The 20,370-nt window shown below is 41.3% G+C and overlaps 1 protein-coding gene and 1 long non-coding RNA gene across 21 annotated transcripts in view; one reads left to right on the forward strand and one right to left on the reverse strand.

Moving 5' to 3' along the window:
* LOC106505633 (uncharacterized) overlaps nt 1–20,370 on the forward strand; it is a 396,539-nt gene that overhangs the window by 42,033 nt on the left and 334,136 nt on the right. The window lies entirely within an intron of this gene.
* LOC146397369 (uncharacterized) overlaps nt 1,491–20,370 on the reverse strand; it is a 120,676-nt gene continuing 101,796 nt past the window's right edge. Inside the window, exon 6 of the mRNA XM_084988919.1 lies at nt 1,491–1,571. The gene's annotated coding sequence lies outside the window, so the exon portion shown is untranslated. The remainder of the gene's footprint in view (nt 1,572–20,370) is intronic.

A 20,370-nucleotide genomic window follows, 5' to 3' on the forward strand; every position in this document is an offset into this window, starting at 1 on the left:
TATGATGCATCATGACCGACAGCCTGTGTTCCTAGGCTTAAAGAAACACTGGTCTCTGATAATAATAATTTTTAAAATAATTATTACGATACAAATGGAAGCAACTATCCTCTACTGGGGGCTTCCGCAAGCCAAATTTTATGCCCTGTTTGTGTTGTCTCCTTTAATCCTAGAGTTTTTCACTAAGGTAGTGTGTTGTACTGTATTACAGTTGGAAAAACCAAGGCAGGGAAAGATGAAGTACACTGCCATGGTGACACTCTGAGGAGGGAGCAAAGCTAGTACTTGAACCCAGGTAGCCTAATTCCAGAGTCTGTGTTCCACTGGTGGTCTAGGTTTAGTTTTTCCATTCTTGTTTATTTTTCTAGTTTCTTTTCCTTACAAGTTGAAAAACCTCAAGAGATGCTTCCATAAGAACTCACATTTCCTTAAGCATGTATTAGGTGCTAGGATTTTGCTTATTGTTGTTTTTGTACCTTTCTTCCTCTTTCATGTCTATACATCCTAGGATGGGAGGAAGGAAGCTCCCCGTGGAAGTAACAGATAAGGACACAGAGGCTGTGAGAGGCTGGATCACTTAAAGTTCTAGAGCTCCCAGGAGGCCTCTGGTTCCATCCCATGCATATGCTATTTTCTGTCACAGCTATCCTGGAGCATCTAATAATTACAAGGCCTTGAGTGCAATGGGTGTGTTGTGCAGAGATGCACTGCAAGCTTTATGCTCCGTGATCAGAAAGCACCTGGCCAGAAACCCTCTAGATTGTGGTGATCTGAAAAACAATTAAGCAAAAATATTATCTTCTGAAAGGAAAATAAAAAGAGATAGCATTTTTCTGCCAGAGTCAAGGCTTGTAGATCATGGGGCCCCTTTTTAAAGCTTCTGCAAGTGCTTCATGGTCCCCCTGATGGTTTTTCTGGTAGGAAATGTCCCCGACACTGACATCCTATTGCATGACAAGAAGACAACAGTGCTAAGAAGGGGCTTTCCCAAATGTGACTCCGAGGTGCCTGTTGAGATGTTTTCAGGTTCTAAAATAGCCACTTCCATGCAGGGTCCTGCAGGGTAATTATAGCCGGGCCATTATTCCCGGCCTGGCGGTGATCCAGGACTCTGCTCTCCTTACCTCATGGCCTCACCTCCTCTCTGCTGAGGCCCTTTCCTACGCCTGTGGGGACAAGCTGAGCCTTCCCACCAGGTCTTCAGTCTAGTATTTCCCTGAACATACCTGCACGTCCCGAGGCAGCTCCTGATGGAGGAATATTGAGGAGTCAGCCTTTCAAAGAGAACAGATGGGACAAATGGAAGGTGTTTTGTAGTCTGTGAGTCACAAGGGTGCTTGTAACCTCTTCTCCAGGTTTGGGTGTGTATTTATAGACCGTTATAAGAATTGGAGGGTTTGGGGTGGAAGGACCGCTCTCTCCAAGGAGAAAAGAAAAACATCCTCTCCCACTCTATTTCTTTTTAAGGCCACCGCTGAAGTCATGCTTACCTTCCACTGTGAGGCACGGTGATGTTTTTCTAATTGTCTGCAGTCGGGTCTGCCACACTTCCTTGACTGCATCTTTCCTTCCTGTCGGGGACAGGTTCCTGGGGTCAGGCACGCAGCAGGCTCCAGCCCAGCAGGCCAACTCAGAAGTCAGGAGCCACAGTGTCCTTCAGATGGAGATCTGTGGCTCAGGACTCAGACTTCTGAACGTGGACGTGACTGGAAGCCAGAATAAGCCCCTGCACACCCGAGCTGACCTCGGGCATCCTCACCTCTCTACACTGGTTTTCTGCTGGTGTTTCACTAGCAGCCTGGCTCATTAGAGGGGCCTTGGCCAATCAGCAGAGCTCAGTGTGTGCACTTGGCCAATCACCAGAGCCCATGCTGAGAGGAGGTGGGGCTGGTTAAAGTGTGCTGTCACCCCTAGGAGCAGAGTTGGTTGCCTTCCAAATACTCTCTCAAATAAGTCCTCATGATCACCTCCTTAATTGCTCCTATTATTCCCATTTTAAAGATAAGGAAACTAAGGTTCAGGGAGATAAACATGTCTAAGGTTACACGGTATCATCTTGGTTTGTGCTTTGACTTGAAGCAGAATCTGTGACAGGATTTGAGTGAAAGTAGTTTATTTGAGATGTTCAGGAAATACCAGCAGAGGCATGGGAGAAACAGACACAGAAGGGTTGGCTGCTGATAAAGGCGGTGCTGTCAGGCCAGTGGGAAACCAGAGGGTTACCCTAGAGGGAAACTTGAGAAAACAGTGTAGAGCGCATGCCTCAGAGTCATCTCTTCCAGAGGGTGGGAATGACAGTGTATTTTTACACCATCTTCTATTGATCATTGAAGAAGGGTGGGTGGAGCGCAGATGGAGTGTTCATTTCTAAGCTTGAACAGAGCCCTTGCAAGGCTTTGGAGAAAGCCCCCAGACAGAGAGATCCAGATACTGATAGTTGGAAGCCAGTGATCCTGCACGGATGTGGTGAGCTCCACCAAAATAAGAGCTGGGAACCAACACTGTGCTACATACCTTGAGGGGCAGGGTGACACCTGCCCCTCTCGGCTAACTCTTCCTACAGAATAAACCACCCCAAATTTAGTGGCCTAAAACACCAACCATCATATTTGTTCACAAGCCTATGGGTCTGCAATTTGGGCTGAGTTCAGCTGGACTATTCTTCTGCTGGTTGCACCTGTGATCACTTGAGTAGATGGACTCATTTGCTAGTCTAACTAGGGAGCAGCTTGTTTGGGGTGGGTGGCAGGGGGCAAGGGCCAGATAGTCAACATTTTGCTTTTTCAGGGTATTCAGTCTCTGATGCACCTACTAAACTCTGCTGCTTGGAATGTGATGGTAGTCACGGACAGTACAGAGACAAGTGGGCATGGCTGGGTTTCAATATTTTATCTACAAAAACAGGTGGCAAGATGAGTTTGGCCCATGTGTCATACTCTGCCAATCCCTGAGCTAGACCAAACTTCACCACATAGGGCTTTACATTTTGAGAGTGTTAAGGCAGAAACTACCAGGCCTCCTGAGACCTAGGCTCAGAAGTTACACCACGTCCGTTCTGTTGCTTTTTACATCTCAAAGTGAGTCCCCAGCCCAGCCCAAGTCCAACATTAGCAAGAGAGACTTCAGCTCCTGACGGAAGGCTCTGCAACATCAGATTGCAAAGGGTGTGCCTTCAAGGAGGAGAAGAGTTTAGATGTTCATCTTTGCCAAAAGTCCACCCTCCAGCTTTTTCAAATAAATGTTCCTCCCAGGACCTCAGCATTCCCAGCTATAAAATGGGAATGCAGCAGCCCTCACAGAACTGTTGTAAGCATGGAATTATATAAAGTACTCATTACAGTGGCTGGTTCCTAGATAATCTTAAATAGATGTCCAGTTATGATCATTATTATTTATGTTATACAGTATGTAAGTCAGGGATCAGTAACTGTGTTCTCATTGAGCATTTATTATTTGACAGTTACCATGCATCTTGCTCTGCCCTCATTACTTCATGTAATATTTTCAACCACCTTATAGTTTAATAAACCCCTTCTGCAGATTAAACAAAACAAAACAAAACAAACAAACAAAAAAACAACCCAGAGGCTCAGAGAGCTTAACTAACCTGCTTAAGAACAGTGGTGGTGTGGTATTCCCACCAAACCCTATCTTGAACCACTTTGGTGTGGAAGACTGGATGCTGATGCCTTTGACTTTCCACTCAGAGTGCTTTGTTTTCTTTAGGGTTGTGTTGGCAGACTCTTTTTAGAACATGTAGTCAGGCTAGAAGTATGATTGGCTCTTTAAATACATCCTAGCAGTTATATTAATAAACATGGCTTAGATAAGTGCCAGAGAATTGGCCACCATAGCCAAGGAACAGCCAAAGGAAAATTACCAACATAATTTGGTTCTATCAACAAATGTGTCTGGGAGACACTGTGAGCTTTACTTGCTCCCAGAGACCTGGATGGTGATGCAACTCAGGGGACAAAGCTTATTGTCAGTCTTTAACTGTACCTGCAGGGGCTCAGGATTCCTACTTTGGAGAAGCAGAACTGACACATGCAGCATGACGTTTGTGACGCAACATGGCCTAAGAGCTAAGAGCACAGGCTTGTCGTCAAATGTTCAGGGCTGTGAAGCCTACTTTGGTCCCTTCTGGCTGGGTGAACAGAGCCAAAGACTTCTATTTCTCTGAGTCCCAGTTCCACTTATCTATGAACTGCAAATAATGAATATTTATACCCTAACTTGTTGCTGCAAATGTCTTGTGAATATGGAGATAAAAGAGCCCAATGCAAACATGATATACAGCTACATATGGTTACCACCCATCGTTAGCTATTACTCTTTAGGCCTAGATATCAGCATATAATGAGTGCTCTGTTTTTGGAAAGAGTACATTACTCCCCAAAGATTTTTAACCAGTGTGTCCTGATGCAAAAGGTATTAATAAAGGAAAAGAAAATCCAAGAGGGTAGAGACATTGTTCAGAGGGCTACTGAGGGAAGAAGTGGGCTGAATTTGGGGCACAACTTTTAGGAGCACCCCCTGTACTCTGTGCTAACTTGGTCTCTTCCCAACCTTTAAAGGACCCTGCAGATTTGGAGAGAGAAGGCTAGTCTGAGAGGTGAGAGGAGATGGCTTCTTGGATGGGGAGTAGGTGGTCCTGTCTCTCCCTCCAGATGGAGATTAACAATGACTTAATTCGAGAAATATTGTCAGCAAGTAAAATAAATAGACTAATCACTGTGGGCAAATTGTATGTTAATGAATCTAGACATTGTTTCCAGTCTAACCCTTAAAGATACATTTAATCAATCAAGATGGATGAGTCATCCTATCCTTAATTAATCTTTTTGGACATTTATAGAGAAAAGGCAAACTCTTTACAAAGATCTTATAAATGTGTTTGAGGTTAGTATGGATTTTTATTTATGTGCCTAGCACAAGAAGCCCTTACTTCTAAACTGATAGCTTATTTTGAATGTTCTCAGATTTTCAAAATGTCTTATGTCTACCCTTGGGGAGAGAATCGGGGTTGAGTAGAAACACATGATGGCCAGTTCCATGGCATGAACTGGTAACCTTTCTGGAATGTGCATGTTTGTTTGGATGTTAGAACACTGAGAGCAGAGACTGGCAGAAAGAGATGGAAATACTCACTCTCCCCAAGGCCTCAGTTAGGAAATGGTGTCACCATTCAGGGATTTGTCTCAGTGGGGGTGACCCTGGGCTCAATCTCCTTTGAAATCATCAGTATCACAAAAGCATTTCTCTGGAGGCTGGAGGATGGCTCTTCCAGCAAACACCAGTACAGTGCTCAGTGGCACTTGTCATGGGCTTTTGTTGTGGTAATATCGTTGGGGATTAACCATTTGCTGGGACTCAGGCAGTTCAGTTCTAATGCTATTTGTATGGATTTAACTTAAATTGGAATCACTTCTTCTAGGACACAAGCTATGTGTATATGTGTGTTGCAGTGAATGGCAACACTACATGGTCCTCTAGCTCCTCTTTGTCCATTAGAATTTTGGACTTCAGGATCAATTATTTTTGCTACTTCTGGCACCAACTTTAGCTTTTGGTGCTTGTGTGTATTGAGCACATTTGCTGTGGCAGGCATTGTGCTGATAGAGCAGGTGTTGAGAGTACAGTGTTGTATACTGTATAGACCAACAACTTGTTTTTATAGGTTTAGAATAAATCTGAATTCAAGATACCAGTGACTGCCATGAAAAAGTGAAGCAAGGTGCTAAGGGTAGCATCTTTGAGAGGCAGGAGTAAGTCTAGGGAAGCTGGAGGCTTGTGGACCAGGCAAGTAATGGGTTGAGATGTGGCCAAAAATGTGGTTAGGGACCAGGTGGGTCTCAAGGACCAGACACTGGGTCTCAAGGAACACAATGAGTTGGATTGTATTCCAATAATAGTGGGAAGCCACTGGGGGATTTTAAGCAGGGGATTGACATGAGCTAATTTAGGTTTTCCAGAGATCTCTGTGACACGTGTGCAGAGCTTCCCACCCAGAGCACAGTTCATAGGTAGACTGGCTGCATGAACACTGTTTGGCAGTTGGTTAGAAAGGCCTCACCCTGGTCCTTTGACGCAGCATCTGCATTTTAAACAAGATCCCTAGTTTGAGAAGTGTTTTTGCAGAGAATGGAGAAAGGCAAGGAAGAGTCATTGTACAAGCCCTCCAACTTCACTCTCTTCTCAGGTATAAGAGGTGAGTTGTTCTAGACAGCTCTCAAAAGGCCAACCTAAGCATGGTTCCAAATTCCACTTCTTTTCTTTTTTTAAAAATTTTTAGGGCTGCACCCATGGCATATGGAAGTTCCCAGGCTAGGAGTCGAATTGGAGCTGCAGCTTCTGGTCTATGCCACAGCCACAGCAATGTGGGATCCAAGCCTCTGCAACCTACACCACAGCTCACAGCAGTGTCAGATCCTTAACCCACTGAGCGAGGCCAGGGATTGAACCTGAATCCTCATGGATACTAGTTGGGTTGGTTTCAGCTAAACCACAACGGAAGTCCCCCAAAGTCTACTTCTGATTGAACTGTTTCACATATTCTGTTCTCTTATTTCTCTAGTTCTTAGGTAACTCTCCTTACTTTTTACCCAGCAGGTAAACTGTCCATTTTTGGTTTTTCTTATTTTGTCATTTCACTTATCTACTGATTGTGTAACTCTCCAACCCCCAAGAAATGACCACCATTTCTTTCATAATTCCAAGTGGCAGTTGCATGAAATACCCACATATTAACAGAAAGACAATTGGATGCTGTTACACGGTTGGCATTCATATTTGTAGTCTAGCCATAATTACTATCAGGATTTTCCTGAATGCTGTTGCCATTTGTGCCAGTTAGGATCAAGTTTGCCTTAAATGAATAAACTTGTTACAATGGCTTATAGATAGTTTATTGTCTTCATGTCAATATCTGGAAGTGGGCAGTGTGGGCTTATTATGGAGGTTCTATTCCATGAAAATCTCTGGAACCCAGGCTTGCTCTAGCCTCTATTTTCAGTGTGTATGGCCTCCCTATTTTTTCCAAGATCATGGTCCAATATGGCTGTTTTACCTCCAGCCAAAACAATGAAATTCTAGCCACCAGAAAAGAAGAAATGAAGAAGATGGAGTGCAGGAAGCACAGTAGCAGACTTTTTAGGAAGATTTTTAGAGCTGCCACATGATACTTGCAGTTACAGAGTATTAACCAGAATTTAGACACATGGCCCCAACTCTGATAAGTACAGTCTTTGTTTTGTGTGGTCAGATACCCAGCTTAAAATCAGAGGTCTCTTTCTACAGAGAAAAGGGAAAGCATGAAGGAACAACTGGCAGTTCCTAATACAGTATGTTTCAATGAATGTGATTTGATGTATCTAAATATATAACAGTACCTCCCCACTGCATTTAATCTAGGCAGAATACTTTGCACCATCATCATCTCATTATGGTATCTTGCATTTCTTTCCATTTTTCTTTCCAAACAAAAATATGTGTCTGATGTAGCAAGAATGCACTTCTACATTCGAAGTTGAAATGTGAGGATAAACCTCACCCACTTGAAATAAGATAAAAGAAATTCCCTGAATAGAGGAAAATATGCAGACGGTTCTATGAATACAAGTATCTTTTCCTGAATTTCAAATTATGCAACAAAGGAATTAGAGGTCTCCTACGCTTACCGTAGTGTTACTGGCAACAACTCCTGATGCTAGCATTACTACCAAAGGATTAGACCTTCAGAAGACTCTAATTTCAAATCTGGCAAAAATGTTTCAGTTCACTGGCTCAGAGGACAGGTTGTGGAGTCATCTAGGCCAGAAATGGTGTATTCCTAACCAGCGGATAACTTTGGGGGCAAATTATTGCTGATCTGAGCCTATATGCTAGTTAAGTGGTTAAGAGAATACGCCATCAATGGAGGGTTCATTAGAAAATTAAATGAGACATTATGCAGAAAACTCTTGGCACAGAGCCTGATTCATTGTAAATATTCAAAAAAAAAAAAAGTCGGGTATTCTAAATTGAGCCCATATTACACATTTAAAAAAAAAATTTAAAGGGATATTTAGGGATACCCTTGAATCATATATATGATATTCTATATTTATTCCCTTATTGGTTCATCCATTAATTCAACAAACATTTGATTCCTACTGTGTGCCAGGTCCTGGTAGGTACTGTTTCCAGGAAGGGAAAGGAAATATACTAAGATAAATAAAGCAATTTCTGCCCTTAAGCTTAAGGAGCTCACTGCTTAGTGGAAGAGAAAAGAACTAAATGAGCAATTACATGCCAGTGAGAAAAACAAGAAGTATAAAGCATTGCCAAAATGAGAAGAAAGAGTTAGAATCACAGGCACTGAATCTGTGGCATTTCTTTGAGGAATTAAGACATCTCTTAACATCAACTTTTTTTTTTAACTTGGGTTTTTTTTGTTGTTGTTAGTCAAATGAATTGATCACATCTGTAGTTGTTAAACATCAACTTTTTAATGGGGGCAAAGGAAAGAGAAATCTTACATTAAATATATACAATGATTCTAAGACTTAGTTTCAGAAACATGAATACGTCAAGGAAAAGGAAAATGTGTCTAAGAGTTAAGGGAAATAGTCATTTAGAAATAGTCAGTAGCAAATTACTTTGGTATTGTTAGATGACACAACATTGGATTGGCATGCAAGCTGCAGGCCTGTGGACTGCAGCCTCAGAAGGGATATTCCAGCAGAGAAAGAGCTTTGCTTCAGATGAGGACTCATTTCCACCTCATTCCAAGGTAGTGCCTGGGCGCATCAAATTTTGGAATGCAGGGCTCCGTTTTGGGCTCTCCAGGCCTGGAGCTGACTGGTTCCTTATCTCTCAATTGGCCTATAGAACCATCATACCCATGGCAGGAACCCCTGGACTCTGCTAGGAGGGTAGGATGGTGTAAAGTCTTCATGCCTTTGCTAATAGGCTATGAGTGAGAGCTAAGCATTGATTTATCTCCCTACAAAACTCATCATGGTACCACATACCCTCTTCAACTAGCAGCTTTCTGTTTCTCTTAAGATAAAGACCAAAACTTTGAACATGGCCTAAAAGACCTTCATGACTTCATTCTCATCCTCTTGAGCCTCCTCAACCTAGTAGAGCAGTTCCATGATCATGTTTAGTGTCACTGAGCCTGAGTGCCTTATACCATGTTATTCCATTCCTACTCTGATTCATTCAATTAGCTTTTTTCCTCAGGTCCTTATACTCATCTTGTTTTTTCCTTGCACTGTCTTCACATGTCTAGAAAGCCTTTGCTTCCACTTTTTGTCTAGAATATTTGGATATCACCTCAAGTACTTCAGATCCTCCTGAAACCTTATCTAATCTACCCCTTTTGGGGGAATAGGGGAACTTGCTTTGCAGTTAACATCTCAAGATTTTTTTTTTTTATTTCTCTCTTTTCACCATGAGACCATAGACATTTCCTGCTCATGTTTCTTCTTGATTCTTGTTCTCATAAATTCTTGAGTATTTCTTTATCTCTGGTTTTTTCCTGCAAGTGATTTCTTCCTTCAAGGTTGCCCTGTTAAATGCTCTTGTAGACATCTTACTCTCTTCAAAAATTGGGTAGGCGATGAGAAGAAGGCTAGTATTGATAATAATAGCAACTGACACTTATGGCCCTGTGTATCAGCGTTGTTTGAAGGTGACCATCATGAATGGAGCAAACAGGTGCCTTATCCTACACTCTATTAACAAAGAGTTTCTGTAGCCTAACAAACATCCCCCTGATTGGACTACCTTGATCCTGTGGCCAGGGGGATGCCTGCTCTAATTGGCCAGGATGGGTTTCCTAGCCCATCACCACTGTAAAGGGAAGAGGATTTCTCTGTCTTTGATTGCATTGGGGCCCAACCCCTGGAGCAAGTGGAGCAAATCTGATGCTGTGGCTGCTAACCATTACGAGATGGGGGATATCCACGTTGGATCCATGTTAAGGACGCAAAAACCTATTCCACTGCTGCCAGGCATCCCATTAACCAAATCTAGTGGGCAAGTTTGCTCTCCACACTGCTTGACTTTAACATTGGTGCTTATCTCAGACTTTGAGAGTAAGCAGATTAACACCTTTTACTTTAGGATCTACTATTGTCACCTACAGTGTTTACAGGGACTAAAAGCCTATACTCCACTAATTCTTAGTGCTAATCTCTAACAAAGTAAGGATATCCATAGGATCAATAAACATACTATTAAGTTTGTTGAACTGCATTTAGCACCACATAAAGAAGGCATCTCAAGGTGAGATGGCTGATTAGATTTATCAGCTCCTTTTAAGAACCAGTCACTTTTAGCCTTCAAAGACACATGAAACTGCTTATTCACACCTACTTAAAGACTACTTTCAAGGATGGCTCAATCTCATCCTGCCACCTACGGGATTAGAAAAGTGAGTTGTTTTGTTTTGTTTTAAGAATACCAGTGAAAGGTGTCCGCCTATGCAGAAGAAAAGGTCAGAATTATCTAATGTGCATCATATTCACCTGGGCTTGTTAAACACAAATTCCTGATGTGATCCAGCAATCCCACTCCTGGGCATATATGCAGACAAAACTTACATCAAAAAACAAACATACACGCCTATATTCATCACAGAACTATTCACAATAGCCAAGACATGGAAACAACCTAAATGTCCATTGACAGATGAATGGATTAAGAAGATGTGGTACATGTATACAATGGAATACTACTCAGCCAAAAAAAGGATAAACTAATGCCATTTGCAGCAACATGGATGAAACTAGAGATTCTCATACTGAGAGAAGTAAGCCAGAAAGAAAAAGACAAATACCATATGATATCACTTATTTGTGGAATCTAAAATATGGCACAGATGAGCCTATCTACAAAACAGAAACAGATCACAGCTCAGAAGAGCAGACTTGTGGTTCCCATGGGGGTGGGGGGTAGCAGTGGGATTGACGGGCAGTCTGGGGTTTTTGGATGCAAACTGTTGTATTTGGAATGGATGGGCAGTGGGGCCCTACTGTACAATACAGGGAACAGTGTGATTGGGACACTTTGATGTACAACAGAAACTGAAGAAACACTTTAAATCAACTATACTTAAAAAACAACAACAACAACAGAAATTCCTGGCTTCCAGCCCCAGCATTTCTGATTTATTAGGTCAAGGGAGGGGCCTAGGATTTTGCATTTCTGACTGTTTCTTCTATGCCACTGCTGCAGGGACCAGGTTTTGACAACCACTGAACTATTACGATCCCATTTGAAAATTTGAGACAGAGACTAGAATTTACCCAAAGTTTACCATGCTCCCTTTTGAAAGTATGACCCTAAAATTGTAAACATCATTATCAGTCCAGGAGAGCAATTCCATGACTATTTTATTGTCTATGTACCCAAGTGTTTTCTACCTTGTGCCTGCATTAGAACACACAAATGCTCCCTCCTTCCGTAAATAATTGGAGACTCTCCTCTGACCCCCTCTGAGTGTCCAGTTAACCACAGCTAGGTTGAAGAGCTCACTTTGGGATAGGACCAAGCTCCCTGGAGATCCTAACAATTATTTTGGCAGCATGTAGTGAGCAGAATGGTCTTCAGCTTGGTTGGCATGTTGCTAATGGCTCATCCAGCATTATGGCATTTAAACCTTACCCTACCCCTGTGGATTGATATTCATTTTACTCCTATCTTCTGGTGAGGAAACAGAGCCTGAGAAGAGGGTAAGTGGCTTCCTCTTTTTACCAAGCAAAAATCCAGCCCAGGTCATCCTGACCCCATGCCCAAGCTCTCAACAACCCAGTAATACTGTCTGTTAGAGGTAACTCAAAGAAAAGTAAACTCTGGAAAATCTTTCTACCATGATCTCAAAAGCCCTCCTCTTCCCTCTCAGATTCCAGTCCTATGCACCATGTTCCCCCTCTAATCTAAAGAAAACAGTAAAAGGGCTGTGATTCCTGAATACCTATTAATCAGAGAGAAGCAAAAAAAATCCCTACCGCAGCATGTTACTATTCATATCAGCATCTCAGGAGAGAAGTTACACTATCCATTACTTTGATGGGTCCTGGAGGGAGGGTAACGATGAGCTCAGCCCCAAACGGATCTAGGAGTTATTGGCAAATACAGCTGGAGAGGGTGTGTTTGATACTTTTTCCCAACCTTTGACAGAGGATAAATAGCATATGACAGTAAGCAGTTATCTGTTTGAATACACAACTCAAAAAGTCTTGCAAAGGGAAAAATGAAGTCAGGAATAGAGAAGGTAGCAAAGCAAGGATGAGCGCTGTATTTCTCTGTCACTCAAGACTTGGCCATGACTGTGTCATACTTATCATCCCTGAAATGACTTCTACTCAAATTATTTCTAAATTTCTGACCTTAGGTTTGTTCCTAGGCAATGAAGAAACAACCCTAGGTTTGTCTGTACCCATTGATGAAAGGTAATTTTTTTGTTTTTACTTTCAGGAAACTGAAGACATCAGCCTGAGAATGAGGCAAAACTGAACCTTGGCTAAAAAGAGTGTTTATAAATAGTTGGGCTGGGATGACAAGAGCTTGGTGGTTTTTCCCTACATTTGCTCCGGTAGAAGGTTGTATGTTTAGATTTGCTCTGCAATCCGCCAGGCAGTTTGCTGTGGGCTTGGACTTGACTCCCATGTCCTCTGTATTTATTATTTTAGAATCATTGCCCCCAATAAGTCTTCTCGTTCAACATAGATTTCCAGTAAATGGCAAAGGCACCTTAAATCTGTCTGCAGTTTTAGAACAGACTGGCTCAAAGCCTTACCATAACCCTGGGTGGGCACTCATTGAAGGGCTTGCTGTCATGTTTATTTACACAGTTCAAAGGTAGGAGGTTGCCTGCCAGCTCTGGGAATGCATGCAGATGCTGTGATGATGAACAGTTGAAAGGGAGTGCAGGCTAAATGGTTGGGCTTGGAGGAAGCTGGCTGGAACCATAACCCAGACAAGGTCAGAGAGGAATGCTATTATTATTTCATTCACATTATCATCATCACTTTATTTCCCCAATTACCCTGTAATGGGTCCAATGTATCTGCAAGTCTGTGACTAAGACACAGATCACTTATCTTCTGTTCAGCAGTCATTAGAATTGTCCAAGGCAGACTTCAGCCCTTCTGGCTCTAAATCCAATCTTGATCTTCTTCAGTGGTTATTCAGCTCTTACTTACGTGTCTACTTAGAATTCGCCTTTAAACTTTGAGGCATCGAGGGTAAAGCCAAAATTAGGGGTATTACATATTCATGCGGCTCACAGCTTTTATATTTACTATAGAGATTTTAACACTATTTTTTTCAATGTTATTTTGAAAGACATTGTTTCACTATGCTGATGTATAAGGTATAAATACTCAACAGAAATTCCTCCTGACATGATTGCTGAGGGAGTTAGGTTTTTCTCCCTTTCTTTTTGCTCTAGGACATGGTTTTTCTTAGATAAATTCTGCCTGGGATAATTTTGAGTATTAGAGGAGGATGGAAGTAAAATTCCTAATGCAAGTCAGTCACCAATACATCTTAGTTCCTTTCCTACTTGTTTTCAATTCTGATCTTAGAAAGCTTAGAATTCTTCTACATTCATGCAATAAGTTTAGGTGAAAAGAGTTAATACATACCCAGTTCCCACAATTAATGGATTGACTTTATTTGCCAGTTAAAATGTATGACACCTAGAAACCACTTGACTGGGCGTTTCTTGAGGTCAAGTGCTGTTCCAGACCCATTTCTGTGTCCTTGTCCCCTAACAGAGCACTTGTTCCAAAGAAGGTATGTATTCAGTGATTGATGAATTAAATTTCCCCATTTCTGCATCATTCTAAGTACCTTTCTAAATGTAGGATGATATAATAAGATAAAACATAATAAAATAATTGAGTGTTAGTAAGGATATTGTTTTAAAGGTGGCGAAGCAGGTATGGAGAGGTGATGTGACTTAAGGCTTCAGAGTCAGAACTATGAGAACTGGCTTCAGGTCTCAGTGTCCCAAGAGGAGACTCTGTCCACCATAGCCTTCATTTAGAGCCACTGATATTTTTAAAGATGACGTATTACCCTTAAAAATCACATATTTCCCAAATTTTACATTCTAACCCCCTAGTACCACAAAATATGACCTTATTTAGAGATACAGCCTTTACAGAAGTCCTCAAGTTAAAATGAGGTCATGGGAGGGCCCTAATCCATCATGACTGGTGACCTTAGAAAAAAGGGAAATTTGGACACAGAGACACGCATGGAGGGAAGACGATATGAACAAACCTAGGAAGAAAATGGCCCTCTACAAGCCAAGGAGAGAGAGATGGTCCTCTACAAGCCTGGAACAGAATCTTCCCTCCTAGCCCACAGAAGGAACTTGCCCTGCCAACCTTGATCTTGGATCCCTAGGCTCCAGAACTATGGGACAGTGCATTTCTGTTGCTTAAGCCACACAGTCTGTGGTACTTTGTTAGGTAGCTTTAGTAAACTAAAACTGATTTTGGTATTAGTTTTCTAGGGCTGCACTAAAAAAAAATGCCACCAACCAGGTGGCTAAAACAATGGAAATGAACTGTCTCACAGTTCTGTAGACTAGGAGTCCAAAATCAGATGTTCTTCCAAGGGCTTAGAGGGCAGAATCTATTCCAGGTTCTCTCTTTGGCTTACAAATGGTTGTCGTCATGTTCAAATGGTGTTCTCCTTGTGTTGACATGTCTTATGCTTTTGTATGGTATGGAATAAAGAAAGCTGTTTAGTTTTCTCTCTCTCCTTAATCACATCTAAGGCAATATTGGGTCTTCTCGTGTTTGCCTCTCTGCACTTTCACAATCTTTCATTTGCTAAGTAAAGTTTACAACATCATTTTATTGCCTTCTTTCCTGTCTTACTATCTTCCCTTCCCTCCTTTCTCACTTCTGAAGCTGGCCCCAGGCCTCTTTTATATAATTCCTTCTCCCTGAGTCCCATCACCACCTTCTGTGTATTGGTTTTCTATTGCTGTATAACCAAATACCACAGACTTAGTGTCTGAATAACATTCATTTGTTAGCTCACAGTTCCATAGATCAGAAGGCTCAGAGGTCCCCTACTTAGGGTCTTTCAAGGCTAAAATCAGGTGTTAGCCAGACTGGGGTCTTATCTGGAGCATCTGGGAAGTATCTACCTCCAAGATGCTCCAGTTCTTGGCAGAATCCAGTCTCTTACAGCTGTGGGATCAAGGTCACCTTTTTCTTGCTGGTTCTTTTCTGGACATGTGCCCTAAGCTCCTGGAGGCCCCCCCAGGTCCTTTTCATATGGTTTCTTCCAATGTTGAAACCAACAACAGAATCTCTCTCTTGAATTGAATCCTGTTCACACTTTGCATTTATTGGGCAGCTGCTTCTGGCACCAGCTGAAGAAGACTTTCTGCTTTTGAAGAACTCGTGATTGGGTTAGGCCCTTCCAGATAATTTCTGTATTTTAAACTCAACTGATTAGTAACCTTAATCACATATACAAAATCCCTTTTACCATGTAACCATGGGAACTAGGGGGTAAGAATTAGGGGGTCACCTTAGAATTTTCATACCACTCTCTGTTACTCAATTGAAGGAAAAACAGTGGATAAGAGAAACAAACAAACAAACAAACAAAAAAACCCTTAAACTTCCAAACTTAACTATTTCATCCATTTGTTGGCAATGGGGGCATTCCAAATTAAGTAGGCATTTGAAATCTAAGAATAGGGTTAGAAGAAAAGCGTTCATGTGAGGAAGGCTATGCTCTTTAATCCAAGTTATTTATCAACTTCCACTTTAAGAGTAGCTGTTGTTTATTAAGGGCCTTCTATGGGTCAGTACATTGCTGGCAGTATTTTGAGTTTTAACGGTGATTCCCCAAAATGAGGTGCACCAAAGAGGAAGCTGAGACACTGGATTTAACAACATGCACAGGTGCTGGTGAAAAGATCCCCAGTTCAAACCCATGTCTGGACAGAGCAAGTCCTAACCAGAGGCTTGCCTCTTACCAGGAAAACCCACAGAACATATGTGGGATTATTTATGCATAGGACAGCATTATAAATCTAGCCTGCCTCATGAGGTGATTTAGAGAGCATTTCCTAATAAAATTAAGGTGATTCCATAGAGGCCACCATGAAGCAGGCACCCTAGAATCTGGAATTGGGGAGATAACACGTCCCTATGAAATGATGCTGTAGTAAACAGGGCTGATGATAAGAACAAAGTTAAATAGGATGGTGATATATAGATAGACAGATACAGATATATAGATATATATCTATATCTGTCTATATCTATATATAGACAGATATATATATCTGTCTATATCTATATCTATCTATATATATAAAAGATTCAGAGTGGCCAGTTCGGGGCCAATATGTCTTCATTTCCCTAGGAAGAAAAGTTCATTTTTTACATAGAAAAGGCTTTGTAAAACAGACAACTAATTAAATAAGCTGTACTAAGGCTTGATAGCAACACTCTCTTTGATGTCCATTTCCCTCACTTGAACTATGATTTACCATTTGGTGTGTACTCTTCAATAAGATGTTTCATCTAGAAAAGTAAACCTAGTTCTAATACGAGATGCTTTCTCCCTTCTTGCACCTCTTCTTTGTTAAATCAGTCAGTTAATCTTTAGTAAGCACCAACTATGTTCTAGAAATGTGTTAGGCATGGGTGATAGGACATTATCTATCCTCCAAGAACGTCCAGCACGTCAATTCTGTTCCTGTTTTTCACCAGGTGACATGCAAAGCAAGAAAATAAGATGCCGTTGACCAGTGGTGGCATTCAGAAAAACAGATAGAACCAGGGGGAACAGCACAGGCAAAGAATGGTCTTTGAGAATTATTTCCAATGTGTAACGCACAGTTGTTCAGAAACTTGCTATGATGAAAGAAACATTCTAGACATCTGTGTATCCAAAACGGGAGTTAGTAGCCACATGTGGTCCTTGAGCACTTAAAATGTGACTAGTATGACTGAGGAACTGAATTTTATTTATTTATTTATTTATTTTTATTTCCCTGATACATTTATTTTTATTTTTTGTTGTTATTTCTCCAATACAATTTTTTTCCTACTGTACAACATGGTGACCCAGTTACACATGCATGTATACATTCTTTTTTCTCACATTATCATGCTCCACCTAAGTGAGTAGAAGTAGTTCCCAGTGCTACACAGCAGGATCTCATTGCTAATCCATTCCAAAGGCAATAGTCTAAATTTTACTTAATTTTAATTACTTCAGGCACATGTAGCTGGTGGACAGTGCAGGAAAATATCTACAAGTATCCGAAGGTTTTCATCCACTGGGTTGTTTTGAAACCTTTACCACTCTCCTAATTCTTGACTTCTAAATGTATTTTATCCAATATGAGTTATTTCCTCATGTAAATTAATCTTCTGAGATTAGTTTCTGGGATCAATGTAAAGATACAGCAAACCAAACAATTTTTTGAGGTGGAATCACAAAGCCAAATACTGTCTCTTTAAACAAGCTGAAAAAGGGTATCAGCCAGGGAAACACACCAAGGGATTGAAAATAATTAGTCGCATCATGTTCTTTCAATCCCATGTCTCCGTGTTCTAAGCAGACTCATCTCCTGTCATTTGGAGAAAGTTGCCAACATTTGCCCTTCTGTCCTTGGAGGAAACATGCCAAACATGCTTTTGTTTCATCCTGTTTAGACAGTTGTTTTAATGCCCTTTTCTGATGTTATCCCTGAACACACAATTAACAGCTTTCTACTGAGATGCCAGCCGCAATGAGAATTGTCTATCTGTCACTCGTATGTTGCTTCAACCTTGGCTCCCTTACATCAATGGGCAATCAGAATCTATAGTGACTTTAAGCTGTTCCATCCCAACAATAAACTCCATGGATTTTCGGTCCAACCCTTTTTTTTTTTTTCCATTGGGCAAGTTTACCTTTTCTGTTCTGAGCCTCCGTTGAGCCTGCCATACCACTTTTAATAGGCTATGAAAGTTTTATGGGTTTTGGACCATTCTGCCTCCTCCAGGCATTTTGATGCCCAAGATATCAGACATACATTCCTATTTCTTTCAGCCAGTGACTTGCATCTGTGGCTGCTTTGTTTATTGTTTGCTTTTTAGGGCCACACCTGTGGCATATAGAAGTTCTAGGCTAGGGGTCAAATTGGAGCTGCAGCTACCAGCCTATGCCACAACCACAGCAACTCCAGATCCAAGCCATATCTGCAACCTACACCACAGCCCAGGGCAATGCCAGATCCTTAACCCACTAAGCAAGGCCAGGGATCAAACCCATGTCCTCATGGATATTAGTCGAGTTTGTTACTGCTGAGCCAGTGGAGGAACTCCTGCCAGCTGCTTTTTTAAACAGGTGTATGTGATTGGAAAGGAGCCCTGAGATTTTTCTGGCGCAATAAGAGAGACTATATATTGAGGCTGTTGTTGCAAATCCCAACCACTATCCTCTCAGATTCAGCAACCCAATAAGAATGTGTCCTTTGGGCATGACAACAACTCCAGCATGAGGTCCCTTCTTTCTCAGGGGTAAAGGGACAAGAGGTGGGCTTAATGAGGATGTGAGAAAGAATGGTGGGCTCTCTGATGACATTTTCAGGAAATATACTTTTTAAAAACACCCACATAACATGGAATTTTAGAAAATGTTAAACATAAGCATGTGCTGAGAAGGTTATGACCTAGCAATAAGTCTGTGACCTAGCAATTCCATTTTCAGGCGTCAATGGTAGACACCTAGTTGTATATGTGCCCAAAGAGGCCCCCTGGGGAAAGATAATGAATTGGCAGAGGTAAAACCATCTCAGTGTTCATTTGTAGGGGGACTGGGTAAATTAATTGCAGGACATCTCTATGATGGAATAATTTTCAGGCATTTGAAAAAAAAGATGGCACAGATTTCTAAGTCGTGATGTTGAATTATTTATTTATTTTTTGCTTTTTAGGGCTGCACTTGTGGCATATGGATGTTCCCAGGCTAGGGGTTGAATCAGAGCTGTAGCTGCTGGCCCCTGCCACAGCCATACCAGATCCAAGCTGCATACGCAACCTACACCACGGCTCACGGCAATGCAGGATCCTTAACCCACTGAGTGAAGCTGGGGATTAAACCTGCATCCTCATTCATACTAGTCAGGTTGTTTACTACTGAGCCACAATGGGAACTCCTTGAATGATATTTAAAGTGAATTAAGGGGGGGACAGCAAAGTACACAACCACGTGTTTTGTTTGCTTCTATTTGTGTTCTTAAGAGGCTGATTTATACAGTATAACTCCAGTTGCCCACCTATGTGCTTATGTATACAAACACAAATTTGGAAGGTGACTCAAGAAACTGAAAAAGTGGTTATTTGAAGGGGGTTGTCTTTTGAATTCCATTTAAACTGTGATCTTTTGAAACCATTTGTACTGTGGACTTTTTTGAAACCAGGAGCATGTTTTAATTTTTCCAGTGAAAAGTTGTTTAATAGAAACTTAATGAAAATCATCTGTAAGCCCACAACTCAGAAAATATGTTAACATTTTGGAGTATATTCTTCTGGGCTTTACTTTAGCTTGTATATGGCATATGTCAGATAATGTTGTACAGCCATTTTATCAATTTGTTTTTTTCCCCAAGTAAAAATCTCTCATGTTTATAAAACACCTCTTTTTTGTTTTGTTTTAAAAAACTCTGTTGATAATGCAAAGACAATAAAATGCATCCATTTTAAGTGCACAGTGTGTTAACAAACATGGAGAAAAGCATACAATATGATTTTTAATGGCTGCATAGAACTGCTCCATACTAAATAGTGATTTCTGTCTCCTGGGTCACAGAAACCAATTCAGGGATAGGTGGATGAACCAAGTCAGCCCAAGTGGAACCATTCCTGGAATTTCTGGTGGAAATGCCACACTTTATTGCCAGTTCCGGAGAGATGGATGTTTAGGATCTTTCTGATTTTGAACTATTACAAATAATGCTGAGATAAATGAGTATTTTTGTAGCCAAGTCATTGCAGATGTCCTTAATTACAGCATTTTCTTATTATAAGTTGCTAGGAGTAGATATTCTGGAGGGAAGGATATAAATGATATTGCTAAATTTCCCTCAAGAGAGTGTGCTAACTTATGCTCCCTGCCCTTCAATTATCTCTTTTGCTTTACCTCTACCTGTTATATTTGCCACCTTGGGAAATGCAACCAGGTGTATATTGGAGCACAGCTCACTAGTTGACCAAGTAGATATGGAAGGTTGGGATGCATTTGAAGAAACCATGATTTCACGTAAGGGAGGTTTTTTTACAGAGCAGGGTTTCATGCTTCCATCTCTGTGTTCAAACAACTTATTGCTCTGCTGGAAGTTTG

The sequence above is a fragment of the Sus scrofa genome, chromosome 13 (assembly GCF_054392235.1).
Source record: "Sus scrofa isolate SSC_HxYL_T2T_F1_AM1 chromosome 13, Sscrofa_HxYL_maternal_Yorkshire_Landrace_v2.0, whole genome shotgun sequence".
NCBI lineage: Eukaryota > Metazoa > Chordata > Mammalia > Artiodactyla > Suidae > Sus > Sus scrofa.